General features: G+C 31.5%; 1 long non-coding RNA gene across 1 annotated transcript in view; it reads right to left on the bottom strand.

Moving 5' to 3' along the window:
- The window catches only part of LOC143196691 (uncharacterized), a 54,790-nt gene extending 37,754 nt beyond the window's left edge, over nt 1-17,036 (bottom strand). Inside the window, exon 1 of the long non-coding RNA XR_013005788.1 lies at nt 16,963-17,036. This is a non-coding gene — a long non-coding RNA (uncharacterized LOC143196691). The remainder of the gene's footprint in view (nt 1-16,962) is intronic.
- Between the last annotated feature and the right edge of the window lie 207 nt (nt 17,037-17,243).

Here is a 17,243-nt window from a genome sequence, read left to right as displayed (position 1 = left end):
CTATGACTGAGAAACGAGAAGCTGATAGAAGAATAATAAGTACATTATAATACAGTATTAAGTCGATAACAAGACTAGATTAGCTTAGAAAAAGGAATTTATTTGTAAAATGGAACATCCAAAAGTTGCCTAACCGTTTTTTGCGACGGGTTTTCGGTTTATATAATCTGGGACGAGCTTCGAAGCCTCAAACAAGCCAGTAATACTTATCGTAACGAGAAAAAAAGTCGAAAATACCGTCGAAAATATAAATTTCTTCTAGCTGGGGCTTTATCTCCAAAAATATACATTACATATTCGGGTTTAAATTTACGATAATTCGCTAGACTATCGGTCGGAATCGACAAAGGTTAAAAAAATATATTCCGTAAAGGGAAAATCTTTCGAAAAAGAAAGACCTTTCTTACGGCCGTTTTGATAATATTATCGTGGCCAGGACGAAAAAGAAAAAAAAGTAAGCCTTACAGTCTTATGCAAACAAAAAAAAAGACAAGAGTAAAAGTACAGCAACTGACGACATCTGTTTAAAAGTCACTAAAAAGAAATATTTTTTTTGTTTTAAGTCGATCTTGTGGATTAGTTTCCATATTTGAAGTAACTGTGCTCTGTTATTGAATATTAATGTTACTTGTGACACTGCGTGACAATTTTTTGCCGGTAACATTAAATAAAACAGCCTTTTTGTCAAATTGTACCTGCTAAATGGTTTTTTTATTGCTACACGTACCGTTTCAAAATTCTGATAAAAATAGTATAAACAAAAAGAGACACTATGAAAATTTTAAATAATATTAATTTATTATTATTGGTGGCGCAGTCGTAAAATTTTTGTTTGTGATTGTTTAAAATTTGTGATTGTTCTAGGCAAAAGTGTAAAATGCTACAAGGAAAATGATCCCAGTCACGCCAGTAACCAGGCTGGGTAAGACCGGATGTCTTCTGGGATGATTTCTAAAGTTGGTCACTCGCCAATCGGTAGGCTTAATGCTGAGGACCGTGATTCGGGGCCCACGTTAAACTTTAGGCCCAGTCCAGATAAACCCATCGTTGGTAAAAGGGAACTTTAAAATATATTAAAAAAAAACAAGGAATATATATTTACAAATAAACAATGAATCAAGACAGCTCAGGTTTAAGTGGTCAATAAAAAAATGAGCCATATATTATGAAAGAAAACCTTTCATTACAAACCAGTAGTAATCTGCTAACATTTTATTAAGTATTATATTATTATTGTAACAAGTCATTCGCCAAAAACTGAGTATTTTCGGCTTTGAGATTGCCTAAAAATCCATGAATTACTTTCTTTAGAGTTAACCAAGTTGCTAAATTTTTCGCGGTAAGATTTTCATCGAAATCATAGTTTTTAAAAGTTTTTTTTATTTGTTGGACAACAAATATGACTTCTTTTAATAGCATCACTTAATTTAGAGAAAACAGTTTTTAAATACAAAAATAATTTACTATTTTTATCCATGACCTAGATAAAATTTTTCATTGAATCAAGTTTTATACGTAAGGGTGGAAGCATCAAATTTATTATCAGGTGTATGCGTATTTCTCCTCTCAGTGTTTTCATTCTAGTGTCTCCATTTGTTCCATGAAGCTGTTGTTTGGATTGTTTATATAACTGGGATCAGATTCTTTTAGACAATAAATGGCCATATATTATTAGATAATTCTGTTAATCATTTTATATAAAAGAAAATATTTAAAGTGTTAGTGACAGGTTTTACCGTGGTTTGTCACAGCAACGAAAAAAGTGACTAATTAAAAATAGGTTTATTACCAATCGATATTAATTTTTGTTGGTTTTAGAACAACTGAATTGTGAAAATGTCCATTATTTGAAATGGTCTCTTAAATTTGTAAACAACCTTTGTTACAATTTGTTTGTAATAAATTTTACTATATATATATATATATATATATATATATATATATATATATATATATATATATATATATATATATATATATATATATATATATATATATATATATATATAGACTTTAAAGCCATCTACTAGGGAAAGTAGGTTTATATATTATTTTGTATTGAAAATGTGTAAATAGCAATATAATTTTTTTAATCCTTATATAATTTTTCAAATTGAGAAACGGGTATATATGACTGTTGCGCATTCTTTGAGCTGTGGAAAGATATAGCGAGACATTTTGTTTCCATGATTCCACATAAAGTAAAGCTAGGAATGCTTTTATTCATTCATATGGAATGTTGCAGAAAAATGGCATACTGAAAATTTTAAATAAACAATAAACCTAAACAACTGCTAAGAATCACATAGCTGTTAAATTAGATAGTTTTGACATTTCTTTATATAAAATAACGTTTTTTTTATTTAGTATTATTGAGTTATTCGCTGTGTACAGATGCTAATCATTGAATGCTTAAAATTGAATTTTCCACATTCATTACATTTGTTCCTTGATTTAACAATTTTAGAGACTAGCGGTGATGCTGATTCGTCGTGTTCTAATTGTTGGTTTTGAATTTAAAGTTCTAAAGTGGTGATTTTGATATTAATGACAAAGAACCGATTGAATGGTCAAGTAATATCAAATACTATGAATTGCATGACTTATTGGTCAAAAACCCAGCACAAATTCAAAAGCTTAGCCCTTGATGGATTAACTCTTCAGACATTTACATATGACGGAAATAATTTTAGAAAAAGTGAAAACGACTATCATACCAACCCTTTGTTTTAACTTGCTAACTGCGGTCTCATAGCTTGCAGGAAAATGTTACGCGTAGAAGATGTTCTATAGCGAATTGTGGCGAAACGTGTGTAGATACATCCCCACGTCAGTTTTGATCAATTTCAATGATATTTTATTAGAGAAGAGATTAGTAGAAGCCAGTAGCAGACCCAAAATCATCCTCTTGCATGACTACGCTTTGCCACGTGTTTTGAGGGTTGTGAAGGACACAATTTCACACGAGGCGAACTGATTCGAACCTGGATCGATTATTAGACCGCTGCATTGGGAAAGTTCATAATTTAAATTTATTTATTGTAGTGAAGATGAAGGGTTAAATGTTTAGGAATTTATTTTCATTCTCTGTCAGTTTAATATATCGATAATTTTGATTTAATTTTCTTTTAACCCAGTCCAGCATCAATTAAATTTAAGAAAATTTCTCACATATCAGTTATAGTCTAATAACTTTGTTCATAAATTTAGCATTTACAATATTTGCTAGTCATAGTGATTTTTGTGTATATTTCTTCCCCTTTATTTTCACCAATATTAGGCTTATTAAAACTAAATGATAATGAGTTATTTATTTTTGCAAAATTATTTGGTTCATACAAAGTAACCCCCAGTTGTTTGTTCAATTTAATATTTATAATAATAACCTTCATTGTGCAGTACTTAAATCAGGCGAATAAAGTGTGTACTGGATAATCTATGTTTTCTATTGAAGACTCATGATAAATAAGGTAAGGTATAATATCATCGGATAATGTTCGTCAGGTACTTTCAAAATATGCCATTTTCAACATTAAATCTCTGATATTTTATTATTTCTTTCATAACTGGCCATCTCCCTTATCCCTATCCGATGCTCCATCAACAGGATGACGATGATCCCCCGGACTAATCGCATTAAAAATCTATTTTTCCCGTTGTCTTCGCGTCCTGACCGAAAACAAATGACTGTTCCGTTCTTCGAGGCCGCCCGAAACTTCTTCGGGCTTAGGGGGCGACCCCTTTTTTTTTCACGCCCTCTCGCCAACGAACGCGCATCCATCAAGATTTATTACCCCTGTCCCCCCGATCAACTTTAAAGATTGGATTTTGTACCGTGACGGTTCGCTTTCCTTTGTTTAAATTGTTGGCGTCGTAGGCGATAGGTTTCGGTTTGTTGTTTTTCGGATTTGCCGGTTTGCTAAAAGATTTAACATCGTACGTAGAGGGGGCGTTTCCCCCCTAGAGACGGGGGGTTAGGGTATCGGCCGATATTTTCGTTTCCCCTGTGTTTTATTTGTTATTGATATATCAGGGATGGAATCATACATGGGGAAATGATAAGTTCGATTTTTTTGTTTATTTCAACGAAATTATTCGTATAAAACACTATGTGCCCTTTCGATATTTGGTTAATAAAATAGTTCAAAAATTAGATCGATTCTACTAAAATCAATCTCTCTCCAAAGCCAATCATTCCGTTAACTATACAATCTGATTATTTTCTGTATGCTTGAAGAACTTTAACAGCGATGCTTAAGGTAAACTTCACATATTTCTTTCAAAGATCGTATTAGACATGAAGTCATTTGTTTATTAATGCATAGCTGAGAGGCAAGTTTAGAAACGCAGATTACAATTGTTTGGACATGGCTTTCAAGTGAAAGGTAAACGAATTCTTCCCTGACTTCTGTAAAGAATTCGACCTTCAGCTGCAACAAACAGTGAGCAGTCACGTCACATTTTCTCTTTAGAATATTTTTTGATGAAAAATGCATATTTCTATGACATAAATATTCAAATTTATTATTCATAAACGTTGCCAAATATTGAAAGATAAATTTAAAGCTTTCTTTAAAACAGTATACTGATTTACCATCCAGTTTACCAAGACACTTTAAAAAAAGTTTTAGTAAGTTGTCGAAAAATAATTTATATTCCCAGAAATACTGGTGGTAAAACTAAAGAGTTTTATCTGCTTTCCAACGGGCCAGCATAGCATAAAGTTGACGGGGCAAATAAGTCCGAACTTTTCAAAGACTATTAAGTTTTTTCGAGCAGGTTCCCTTTTCTGCGGTTGCATTTTTATAATATTTTCAGACTGCCGAGAAAACATTTGCCAAGTAAATTGAAGGTAATTCCGTAGCCATATTTTAGAAACTCCAGTATTTTGGCTTGTGAATAATAATCTTGAAGAAATATATGAAATATGAATGTTATCAGGAAACTTTGTATAATACGATTTATTTCGAAACTTTATATCGATCAATGAAATATTTCTGTAAAGTTGCAGTCGCCAAATATCGTCCTTTTTTTAAATGCGTAGAAATAAATATTACATGTACAAAAATAAATAAAACTTCAAGCATTAGATTCATTACTTCTTTATTCTTAAAAGTAATCAACAATTTGTTAATTGACCTAAAGATTCTCTAAATGCTGTTTTAACAACACAGTAAAAAATCTATAAATGTTTTTGGGACATTATTTCGTCCCTGGGATTATATTGATTGATTCTAAACATTCTTCATATATCCATTGGATGCATGTAATCAATTATCTTATCCCTTTTTGTCTGAGCTAAAGCTTTTCTGACGAGAAGTGCAAATTTAAGTTTATATATTATATCTAAGTTATTCAACATTTTATAAACATATTTAATCTTAAAATGAAAAAGAGAAAATAAAACAACAAGGTAAGGTAACAAATATAATTTATTTACCAATCCACATACAGCATCCATTTATCATTAAAATTATTCACTAATTATCTGGTAATAGTAAGTGGATCTACTAGGATTATATCGATCGCAGAAACTCGCGCGTTTCAGTCACAGAGAGATCGAGAGAAAACTCACTCCAAGAGACCCATCCACATGTACACCGAAATAGAACATCATGGCAATACATTTTTGCTGTAACAGATCAATTTTAAAGTCCCCGGCCTGACACATAGATCGCGCCACTAGAATTAAATCTATATCATTTTAATTAGCCCTAACCCTCAAAAAGATGCGTGTATAAATTTGACAGCTGTCGGATCATTAGTTTGTGAATTATAGTATTTTGAGTGAAGCAACTTTTGTTATTGTGAAAAAAATGGATAAAAAGGAATCTGGCGTGTTGATAAATTATTGCTTTTTTAAGTGAAAAAATACAGTTAAAGCAAAACTTGATGCTTGATGTCGAATTTTCGGATACTGCCCCAGGAAAATCAACCATCAAGGATTGGTATGCTAAGTTTAGATGTGGTGAAATGAGCACCGGAGAGGGTGAACGCAGTGGACGCCCAAAAGAGTTTGTTACCGACGAAAACATTTAAAAAATCCACAAAATGATTTTGAATGTCCCTAAATTGAAATTGAATGAAATAGCAGACACTCTAAAGATATCAACTGAAAGTGTAGATCATAAAACTCACGAATATTTGGGTGTGAAAAGCTCTGTGCAATGTGGGTGCTGTGCGAGCTCACTTTTGATCAAAAACAAACACGAGTTGATGATTCGGAGCACTGCTTGAAGATGATCAAGATTAATAAACCCGATTTTTTGCGTCGATATGTGACAATGGATGAAACATGGCTCCATCATTTTACTCCGAAGTCCAATCGACAGTCATCCGAGTGGACTGCACACAACTAATGCGCTAAAAACGTGGAAAAACGTAACAGTCGGCTGGCAAGGTTATGGCGTCTGTATTTTGGAATGAGCTTGGAATTACACCGTTTGAAGGACGAAATCGCCGCAAAACGGCCGCATTTGAAGAAAAGGAAAGTGCTGCTTCACCAAGAAAGTGCACCGTGTCACAAGTCAGTGAAAACGATGGCAAACATCCATGAATTGGGCTTCTATTCGTATTCTCCTGATCTGGCCACCAGCCACTATTTCCTGTTCTCAGATCGCAAAAGAATGCTCGTTTGGAAGAAATTTTCGTCGAATGAAGTGGTGATCGCCGAAACTGAGGCCTATTTTGAAGCAAAGGACAAATAGTACTACAAAAATGGTATCGAAAAGTTAGAGGGTCGCTATAATCAGTGTTTCACCCTTGAAGGGAATTATGTTGATTAAAAATACAAATTTTGCAAAAGAATGTGTTTTACTATGGTAGTTCGGGGACTTTTCAATTGATCTGTTTTATAGTGGGATAAGTAACGATTTTGAGTTCTAGCCGGCTAGTCACTCAGCTTGATGAATGGAAGAGTATATTATTTTGAAACCCAAATTGTTAGCCAGGGGTGATGTTGCTTATCATTGCAAAATACCTGAACGTTTGTAATATCGCTGTGTTAGCAATTACTGAGGGTAGTCTCTGATGTTTTGGATCCGTTCTTTAAAATCATGCCAAATTACGACATTTGGGAGCCTTCAGTTTTGGTCTATAGCTTGATATTTTTTGAAAACAACCTTGCTGTTGATTCTCGCTAGGAGTCTTGGCGAGACGGTGTGTTGGAGAAATATGTGAAGGCACATATCACACTCTCTCATTATTCTCCCAAGATTATTTAAGATATCATGGCGTCAACTTTTTTATTTTTAAAAATCTCCTTTTACCAACGAGGGTTTATTTAGACTGGATCTACTGTTGAACGTCGGCTCTGAACCACGGTCCTCGACATTAGGCCTACCGACAGACGAGTGACCAACATAGAAATCATCCCAGAAGACATCCGGTCTTATCCAGCCTGGTTACCTGGTACCCCTGTCTAGGACAATCACAAATATTAAACAATCACGAACATACATTTACGACCATACCCCAGCAGAATTCAAACCTGCCACTATCGCAACATTAGACCGTCCTATCGCCGTTACCTCTGCTCTAACCAAGTCGGCATGGGGTAAACTTATTTGTCCGTGTTAGTCACTCAATATGTACGTTTCTGTGTGAGGATTAATTAGCCACATAGAGGAATATATTTTAATTTTTTAATTTTTTATATGTAGCACAACAGACCCAATATTTTCTTTCGTCATAATTATGGCGTATACACAGTGATATTTTTCGAAGTGCCGTAACCAAATATTTGTCGCATAAATATTGATGTACTGTAGCATGCTCTAAATATAAATTTTTTATCAACAATTACTTTAAAATGTTTATTTTGCGAGCGCGCAACGTGCAGCCGCTAATAAAATAACCTGTTTTATTAAAAACAGCTTAAACAGTACAGCACTGCAGAATGAAATAATGTTTCTTGGAATATTGTACCATAGCGTTGGCGTTCTCGTTTTTTGTTACTATATCTAATTTCTTAATTTAGGTCTGGAAACTTTCTCCGCAAACTTAATTTCGGTTTTGTAATGTGAAACAAAAAGAATAGATAAAAAAATACAAAAAATGGAAAATATAAAACAGCTTTAATTAGCTATGCCAATTTAAATTATAATGTCATTACTTTATGTAAGTGATTTATTAAGAACATTAAGGATTAGAAATCTTACTGTAATTCATAAATTATTAATCCGAAATATACATCGATACATAATATAGATCATCAAATAGGGTATATTAACCTTAATAAATCATTTTATTATTCCGTTGATTATATCATTTTAATGTTTGAGTTTGTATCGATTTTATCCAAGAATACGTGATACAATATAAACTCTCTCTTAACCAGCTATCATAATATGGTCAATAAACATTAAAATCACATATAAACTAAAACAAAATATGTCAATTAGGTCTCACATATTTTTTTTCTGTAGTTAAACTCCATGGGAAAGCAGCAATCAAATTGCAAATATCTGTAAATAAAATTAAGAATAGGAAATTAGTTTGTTTGAACGCCAATTTTATATTCAACAGAATTTAATAAAACAAAAGTTTTCACAGTTTCTTTTTTTAATATGTTGTTACTTGTCGCTGCCGACTAAACTTTTTGTTTTATTCAGGTTTGTGTGTTCTTGTGGTGTTTAAATACTTATTATCAATATGAGAGTGAAGTCTTTGTTAACGTCGTTTTGCGATTCTTGATCTCCTGAGTAGCTGTAAGGAAATAGCATGGCGTCATAGTGTAGGTAATCATTGTGTAGTATCTGGATACATCTACGGTACTTCTTTGGACTTTGTTCTAATATACATTCATTTTCATGATGTTACACTTTGCGAAATTTCTACAAAACTGGATACCATAGATTCATATGGTTTTAGAATTGTCTTAACCAACTTACTATGTACGGATAATTGAGATATTCCTCAAATTAACCAATAAAGCTTTCTGCATTTCAATTACAATTCTTTGTTTTAATGTGCTCCATTCAACGAACTTTGTATCAAGGTTCATCACAAGGTACTTGGCCTTGGGTTGCTATATCGGCTGGGATGATATTATTAATGTTGCATGTGTAGTTTAATTATAAACAAATTATATATTATACAAATGGTTGTTTACCAATCAGAATTTACTGTTCTACATACTGTTGCAATATGACCAGTTTTCCTGAACAGACAGGCCACCATTTTCTTTGAAGTGATTCGTGCGCGAACAACTTTTCTTAAATTTGGTTCATCTTGGAATACCTATACAGTCGACTGTTGCTTACTTTCGGGCTCATACGAATATATCCATGATTCGTCACTTGTCACCATTTAAACGTCTTTCGAAGCACCGCGACTGAATTTCTTAAGCATTTCATTGCATCAATCGACACGAGCCTTTTTTGAGCGATTGTCAAATTGTATGGGATCCAACGCGAATATAACTTTCGCACAGCTAAGTGTTCATGTAAAATCGCATATATGCTGGTAGAACTAATGCTTAGGGATGCCTTAATCTCACAATAGGTGACATGACGATCTTACTTATTTCTCACGCAGCGTCGATGTTTTCTGGTATAACAGCCGATTTTGGACGATCTTCAGGAAGCTCGTCGGACAGCGAACTACGACTACGATTGAATTTACTAAACCAGCGATACACGGTGGTTTTTGATGGCGCTTCATCGCCAAAAGTTAAACTAAGTTGACTGATGCACTCTTGTGATAATCTACGTCGAAAATCGTAAAAAATCATATCACGAAAATGTTCCATTTCCATTTTTTGCCGAGACGAAACTTTCAACTAAATATAAAATAAACAAAGTGTTTGGGTGACTAAATGTTGTGTGTACCTATACCTTCAAAAATGTCAAACTTTACGGTGGACTCACATGACAACAGTGTTGCCAATTCCCGAAATATAAATAGTGACCCTCGTACTGGAGAGTGTGCCCCTTAATATTGCAGTAAACAATTCGATGGAGCCTAAGATATTTTTAGGTTGCAAGCTTGATGTAGTAAATTAAAACTACACAACAGTATTTACTGTTCATTATCATTACAAAAAGCTTTAAAACTAATTACTTGTAAGTATCTCAAGCTGTGTTATATCGTCAAGAATTTATCATTTTCGAATAAATAGATTTACAAAACCAATTTTATTATTAAAAAGAAACTTCTTTCGTTCAGCCACATTTTACAACAGGCATAACTCGGATAGACAATGGAGTAACGCCGGAAAACTGGTGCTCGGAAAAAATATTGAAAAGCTGGTTAGAAACTCATTTGTGTGAGAAGTTTGCCCTCGCCCCGCGTTCCACCGCCCACCCGAAATGTTGAAGTCCAACGTGATAAATGGAGCTCCCTTCTGGTTCTTTTTCATAAATTTTTATTGGCGAAAAAGGGTCGCTCCTAAATTAAAAACCAACAGGAGCTAACGTCTGTTTTGGCATAAGTGCGCCCGTGTGTGTGTGATTCGGTCAGCTGTTTTTTTTTCGTTCGTTTATTTCGGTTTTTGTCTTAATCGTTTTAATGTATTTTCAAGATTTATGTCAGAATATTTGATATTTCCAAAAATATACACGTGATTGATTTGAAATTTGACATAATCATTTATATTTTAGTGTAAGCATGCACCAAAAGTCGAATTTGAAGAAATTTAACAAACCTAAAACCTAATTCTCTAGTTTAGAAATTTCAAAGACTTTTGATAACGCAGCGGAATATGTAAATTTGCTTTAACCTGTAACTCGGAAACTATAAAAGAAAATTCAGTTTGGTGAACGATGTCGTAATCAGTGTTTGAACAAAATTCGTAATTTTAACGCCAAGTTAATTAATAAATATTCTATGCTTTAAAATATCTAGTTTCGATATATACTTTTAACTATTTGTACTTATGACTATACATATATACGTATAAATGACCATATATTATAAGACTATACAGAAATATATGACTCCAACACTAGATGACTGTATATTTTTCCTTTGCTATTTTCATGGTTTTCATCCATTTTGTTTTCAAATATGTAAAAAATAATGTCAAATAATGTAATAATGTGTCAAATAAGCGAATATTTGTCTAATTTTGAACCAATAAAGAGGACTTACTGTTACATTCAATTAATATGTTCTCTTTATAAATTTCTTTTATTATATACCTTTTCCCCGTAAATATATATTCGCTAGAGTACTTTTAATTATTCTCCTAATAATAAATACTAGAGTATGCCATTTCTCCTTCTTCAAAATCAAAAAATTAGTTTAATTGCATCGAAAACTCATTCATTCAAATTTAGGAATGCGATTAACAATTGGATTTATGAAATTATTTTCCAAATATTATAGTTTAATAATTAATAATATTTTTTTCTAAAAACTGGTCCATTTTCAACTTGCTAAATATAAACTTTTTTTGGTACATCTTGTAGGTCTTGTAAATAATGGCACTAAAGTTTTTCAGATAGTTTTTTTTTTGGAATAATTGGTTTACTGTTATTATAGTTACCAATAATGATTTCAATTTAAGAAGGCACCAAGTATTATAGATAACGATCCCCGTTTCATTAATATGACCATTATCTCTCGGTTTTAAAATACATTTTCACGGTTTATTTTTCTTTGGGCAATAGTTGACTAATTTTCTGTAACAAATATAAACCCGTATCATTTTTGTCCAATTTTGAGCATCTCACTGAGATTCTTCTTTGGTTTTAGTTTAAGAGGAACTAATTTTTAACTTTAAGCTATTTCTGATGGTTCTGATAGACGATATTTGAAGTACTAATTTTATATGTACTAATATATATATATATATATATATATATATATATATATATATATATATACAGTATTTTTGCTTATTCTGCTAATAATAAATACCAGATTATGCCATTTCTCCTTCTTATGAACCAAAAAATTAGTTCAATTGCATCGAAAACCCATTCATTCAAGTTTAGGAATAAAATTTACATTTGGATTTACGAAATTATTTTCAAAATAATATAGTTTAATAATATTTTTTTCTAAAAACTGGTCCATTTTCAACTTTCAACAATTTTTTTGGTACATCTTGTAGGTCTTGTAAATAATGGCACTAAAGTTTTTCAGATAGTTTTTTTTTGGAATAACTGGTTTATTGTTATTGTAATTACCAATAATGGTTTCTATTTATGAAGGCACCAAGTATTATAGAAAACGTTCCTCGTTTCATTAATATGACCATTATCTGTCGGTTTTAACATACATTTTCATGGTTTATTTTTCTCTGGGCATTAGTTGACTAATTTTCTGTAACAAATATAAACCCGTATCATTTTTGTCCAATTTTGAGCATCTCACTGAGATTCTTCTTCGGTTTTAGTTTAAGAGGAACTAATTTTTAACTTTAAGCTATTTCTGATGGTTCTGATAGATGATTTTTTCAATCATGACAATTTTCATTTTATAATATCTGATATTGTTACATTTCACTTTAACAGCAAAAGAAAAGGAGTTAAGTCATGGTCATGAGGACAGTCACAATATTATCAATAGTTTCATTTCCAGAAAAATTTAACCGCAAGTTAACAAGCTCATTTTGACTATGTGGAAGTAATATAATTTCTACTTCTTCTAGAACCTTCTTTACGATATTATGAATTTACTTATATAGAACGTTCAATAAGCTTTAATCCAGTCTCTTCTTAATATATATGGATAAAAATAATAAAAATGAATGAATTTTATTTCAAAATGCATGCAATGCCATTCATATATTTGATAAATTACTCTACATCATTATGACGAATATTATTTATTAATATTTTTTGTTATAATTTAGAATCTATTTTTACCAACTAGAATTTATCTGAACTAGACCTAATACTTGGCGTGGGCTCCGAACCATAGTCCTCAGCGTTAAATCTACCGATAAGAGAATGAGCAGCTTCAAGTGAAATATACGGTCTTACCCAGCTTGGTTAATGGCGTTCTTGGAATCATTTTGTACTCTTGCCTTATGAACAATTACAAACGTAAATTTATAACCATGCACCAGCAGGATTCGAACCCTTGACGATTCCAACAGCAGTAGGATCGTTATGTCGCCCAGTTCACTATGCAATATCAGGAAGTTGTTGCCATCGATTTTTTTAAGTAATTTTAGTTATTTTAATTGTTCTGCGAGCATATTGAGCTATTCTTTATAGTAATGTATGGATATTCATGACAGATCCTATGCGATACACCCTGTAAGATTAATTAAGGAACGTTTTCTTTGTTAGTCCGGTTTTTTCGATGATTTGGCGTGATAAATTTGGCACAGATTAATAATAAAATTTCGCCAACTTTTTTTGGCTTTAATTCCCTACGAAAATGTGAATATATCGTGTCCAGCTCTCTTTTGTAGAAACACTTAAACCGATAAAAAAAGCTATTAGCAATCATGTTACGCAGTCGGATCTGTTGCCCTAGGTAAATAGTTTATTATTTAACTCTCGATGTGAGAGAATATCAACCACGAAAGGTTATTCTATTAAAATAAAACAGTGGACTTTTTGGCAGACACAAGTATAAATTTTTTATTAAATAAAGTTTCTTTTATATTCCAAGTGGAAAAATATAGGTCTTGAACAGTTTAAATTTTCGATTTATTTTCGAATCGTTGAACTGTAAAGATATTGTTAACGTTTCCGGTGGACAAACTTGGTTTTATATATCTGACTTTTTTTTCATTGCTTTCTATTGGTTTGGTTCAATAATAATGGCATAAAATCTTTGCGCCATGCAATACTGCCCATTATGTAGGGAGGTTATTTTGACATTTATTTTAAGAGTACACTTTGTATTGATCCATATATATGTACAAATATATTTGCCCTGTATATATATAAAAGCAAAACATAAGCCTATAATATAAAATTTTGAAAATAATTGGTTTTTCATATTAAAAGTATACAGAACAATTAGAATTTTTGTCTAAGTAAATAATAAAATGGTATATAATATATTTATGGATAGAATAAAACTTTTAGTAGTAATACAAGTAATATAAGTAATAGACAACAATTACATTTGTACAAAGTTACTGTATCTATAGATAAAGTAGAAAATGGAGCACAAGAGTCAGTTTCCAACAGCTATTATCATTGTTATCGAGTGCATGTATTTTTGATATTTAATTTTCTATCAAATCTACAAACTTGTACATCAACTAACCTTCTTATTTTGTTTTTTTTTTCTTTTTTATGACATTTTCGGTGTTTTAGTTTCTTGCTTAACCATTTTACCAGTTACCTTTATCAATAATAGTATTAATTTTTAATTTTTTTTAAGCATTTAATATAATCCAATAGTCAGAAGATTAAGTTATGTGCCGAACAAACAATCCCTTTAAGAGGATAAAAATAAAGTGATGAACACTTTTTATTCCGATTATGATAAATTACTGCTATTTGCTGCTAAATTTCCTCCTATTGTCTGGGTGGAAAGTATAACTATTTTTTCCGTTTTGACGAATGCTGATCATTCAAGTTATACCTTGATAAATGTATCATGAGTGTTATATACGTTATGTACAAAGTCTGTGTTGTATTACATATTGTCTGTATTGATATTGATTAATTAACAAAATACTAATTTAATAACTAGAATAACTAGACTATTCCAATATCGGATAAGTTCTTTGTCTTTTTGTTTGTTTTATTATAAAATTAAATAAATAAGATGTTTTATAAGAAAAATATAAAAATATAAAAATTATAAAAAATAAGAATATTTTGTTCCTTAACTTTGTTGCCATTCTAATCTGTATACGGAAGAGTCAATGTGAGCAAGAGGCCAATATAGTCAATTAAGTCGAAACTTAAATCTGAACCAAATGGTTGCTGTGTTATGTTCACCAGGTATGCGAGTAATTACTTTCCTATTTTTCTTTACATATTTTACTAGATATAAATAAGCACTGTTTAGGATTGAATAAATATGTCAGCTTATTCTACTGACATTAACGTAAAAGTCACACATTACGTTCTTCTAAAATAACAGCATTATAGACCTATTATTACTTGAAAATGTAATCTTTAATGTTTGAAACTTCACTTTTTCTGTTTGCTCAAAAGTAAAAAGTCACTGAAAGTCATCGTTTGTCTGTAGATATTTCGGGCAAACATGTTCCATACATATTATTTCCATTAATAGAAAGAAAAAGTGGTGAAACGTTGTTTCGACAATTTAAATGTAGTGATTTAAACGTTCAAGGCAGAGAGTGCATTTGTAGTGAGAAAACCTTTTAAGATGCGGAATTGCCAGGATTATTAGATGAAAAACAATTTGCAGAAAATAAAAATATAAATAGAAATAGAAAATATAAATAAATAAGCAATAGTCAGCTTATAAACGATGGTAACGATACAAAAAATGTGAAGTTAGATGCCATATGATTGGGTTGAATGACAATGTCAATTAGAAAATCGAGAATCATCATTGAAATACTGCTTGAGACGTATGGAAGGAAGTTATTTCTGCATCGAATTGTAACGGGTGATGAAAAATGAATTTAGTTTGGAAATCCTAAGCAAAGCTAAGGCTAAACCATTTTGATCGCTATAGCATGCCCTGTGTCTGATGGGAATAGGTTGGTGTCATATATTATGGCCTGTTGCAACCTGGATTAACAGTTAGTACTGAATACTACAGACAACAAATGACCAATTTGAGTTATTCATGGATCGAAAATGCCTTAAATACATTAAGAAATATAATAAGGTGATTTAGCACCATAACAATGCGGTCTCTCAAATGGCATAAGCAATCGAAGAAGTACTGAAAGCACTTGGTTGGAGCATTTTATTGCACCCGACCTACCCTAGACACTTGGCTCCGCCTGACTGCCACCTTTTCGTATCAATGGAGCACACACTTGTAGAGCAACACTCTTCCGTTATTAAACCAATTTTTATGTACATATTTTATTTAAAAATGTTTTTTTTTGTAAAAAATCTAAGTTTGATTATTTTTTAACTTTTAGTGAGTTCCTTATTTATTTTTTTATTACATTTAATTTTTTTCTTTTTAGCGTGAGATATTTACTCAATAAAATACGTAGTTATTTGATTTAATATTACAATGGGTAGGCCAAGTAAAGGTGCAGACCGTATGAGGAAAAATAGTGATAAAGAAACAATAATTGAAAGTAAGGAGAGCTTCAGGCCCCGGGGTCCCCTACCTAGCCTAGGTGATTTGACAAATATTCTAAATAAACTAGAATAAAAAAAAAATATCATCTGCGCCGGGAATCGAACCCGCAACCTCCGATTGGGAGCTAAACGCTTTAACTATTACACCACAAAAAAAACTGCCCAATATATTTCTATGAGGTGTTATATAATCTATTTAGTGCTTAAAAAGCAAACTGAATGGCTTTCACACTGAACCACTTCCGATTTTCACATCAGCTCAGCAATAACATTTTAAACAAATATCTGATTATTTTAGATAAAAAACATATGAACACTTTGTACGTGCCTTTGAAATTTGAGCAATTTGCTCGATTTCACACCCTTCCCTCCATCAGATCTGATTTCGTTCCAATGGAACACCTTGGAACACTCTTTCGAATAAAAAAAATATTTTTAAAATTGGTGCATAATCGTCGGAGAAATCCGCGAACATAGATTAAAAAAATATATATACAGCTGAACATAGAACTTCCTCCTTTATCGAGGTCGGTTAAAAATGGCTCGATAAATAGTTTACTTCAAAGGAGAAACTGTTATTTTAGAAATACATCTATAAATTATCTAAGAAATAAACAAGTATATATATATATATATATATATATATATATAATCTAACCCCCAATACTTTGAATAAACATATTTTAATTATCCATTGTAAATGTGTATGAATTGATGATAATGACGATCTTATAAGCTAAAAATAACATACAACTTCACATTATAACAACCTTAAGAACAATTAATTAGTTAATAAAAAACTTACTATATAAAATACAATTTTTCGACAACACTAGAAAGACATAAGAAAAATGGAAACTGGCTGAATAAAACGTATAATTAATTAGCGTAAGATAATACATAAGCATTAAATTGTCTATCGTTTTGCTGTGATATAAATTATAGTTTTTTTACGGCTTATCGATCAAGTCGGAGAAAAAAAAATAGTGATTAAGGAAACTTTTTCATTGTCGGTTCGTATTTCTTGATAAATTGACCGATAAATTTGCCGCTGACTAATAATAGAATTTTAGCCGTTTCCCCTCA

Source organism: Rhynchophorus ferrugineus, unplaced genomic scaffold, assembly GCF_030347505.1.
Source record: "Rhynchophorus ferrugineus isolate W39M unplaced genomic scaffold, kcgeb_rfMv2 rfM4, whole genome shotgun sequence".
In the NCBI taxonomy this organism is placed as follows: domain Eukaryota; kingdom Metazoa; phylum Arthropoda; class Insecta; order Coleoptera; family Curculionidae; genus Rhynchophorus; species Rhynchophorus ferrugineus.
This window is presented reverse-complemented; position numbering and strand designations above follow the sequence as displayed.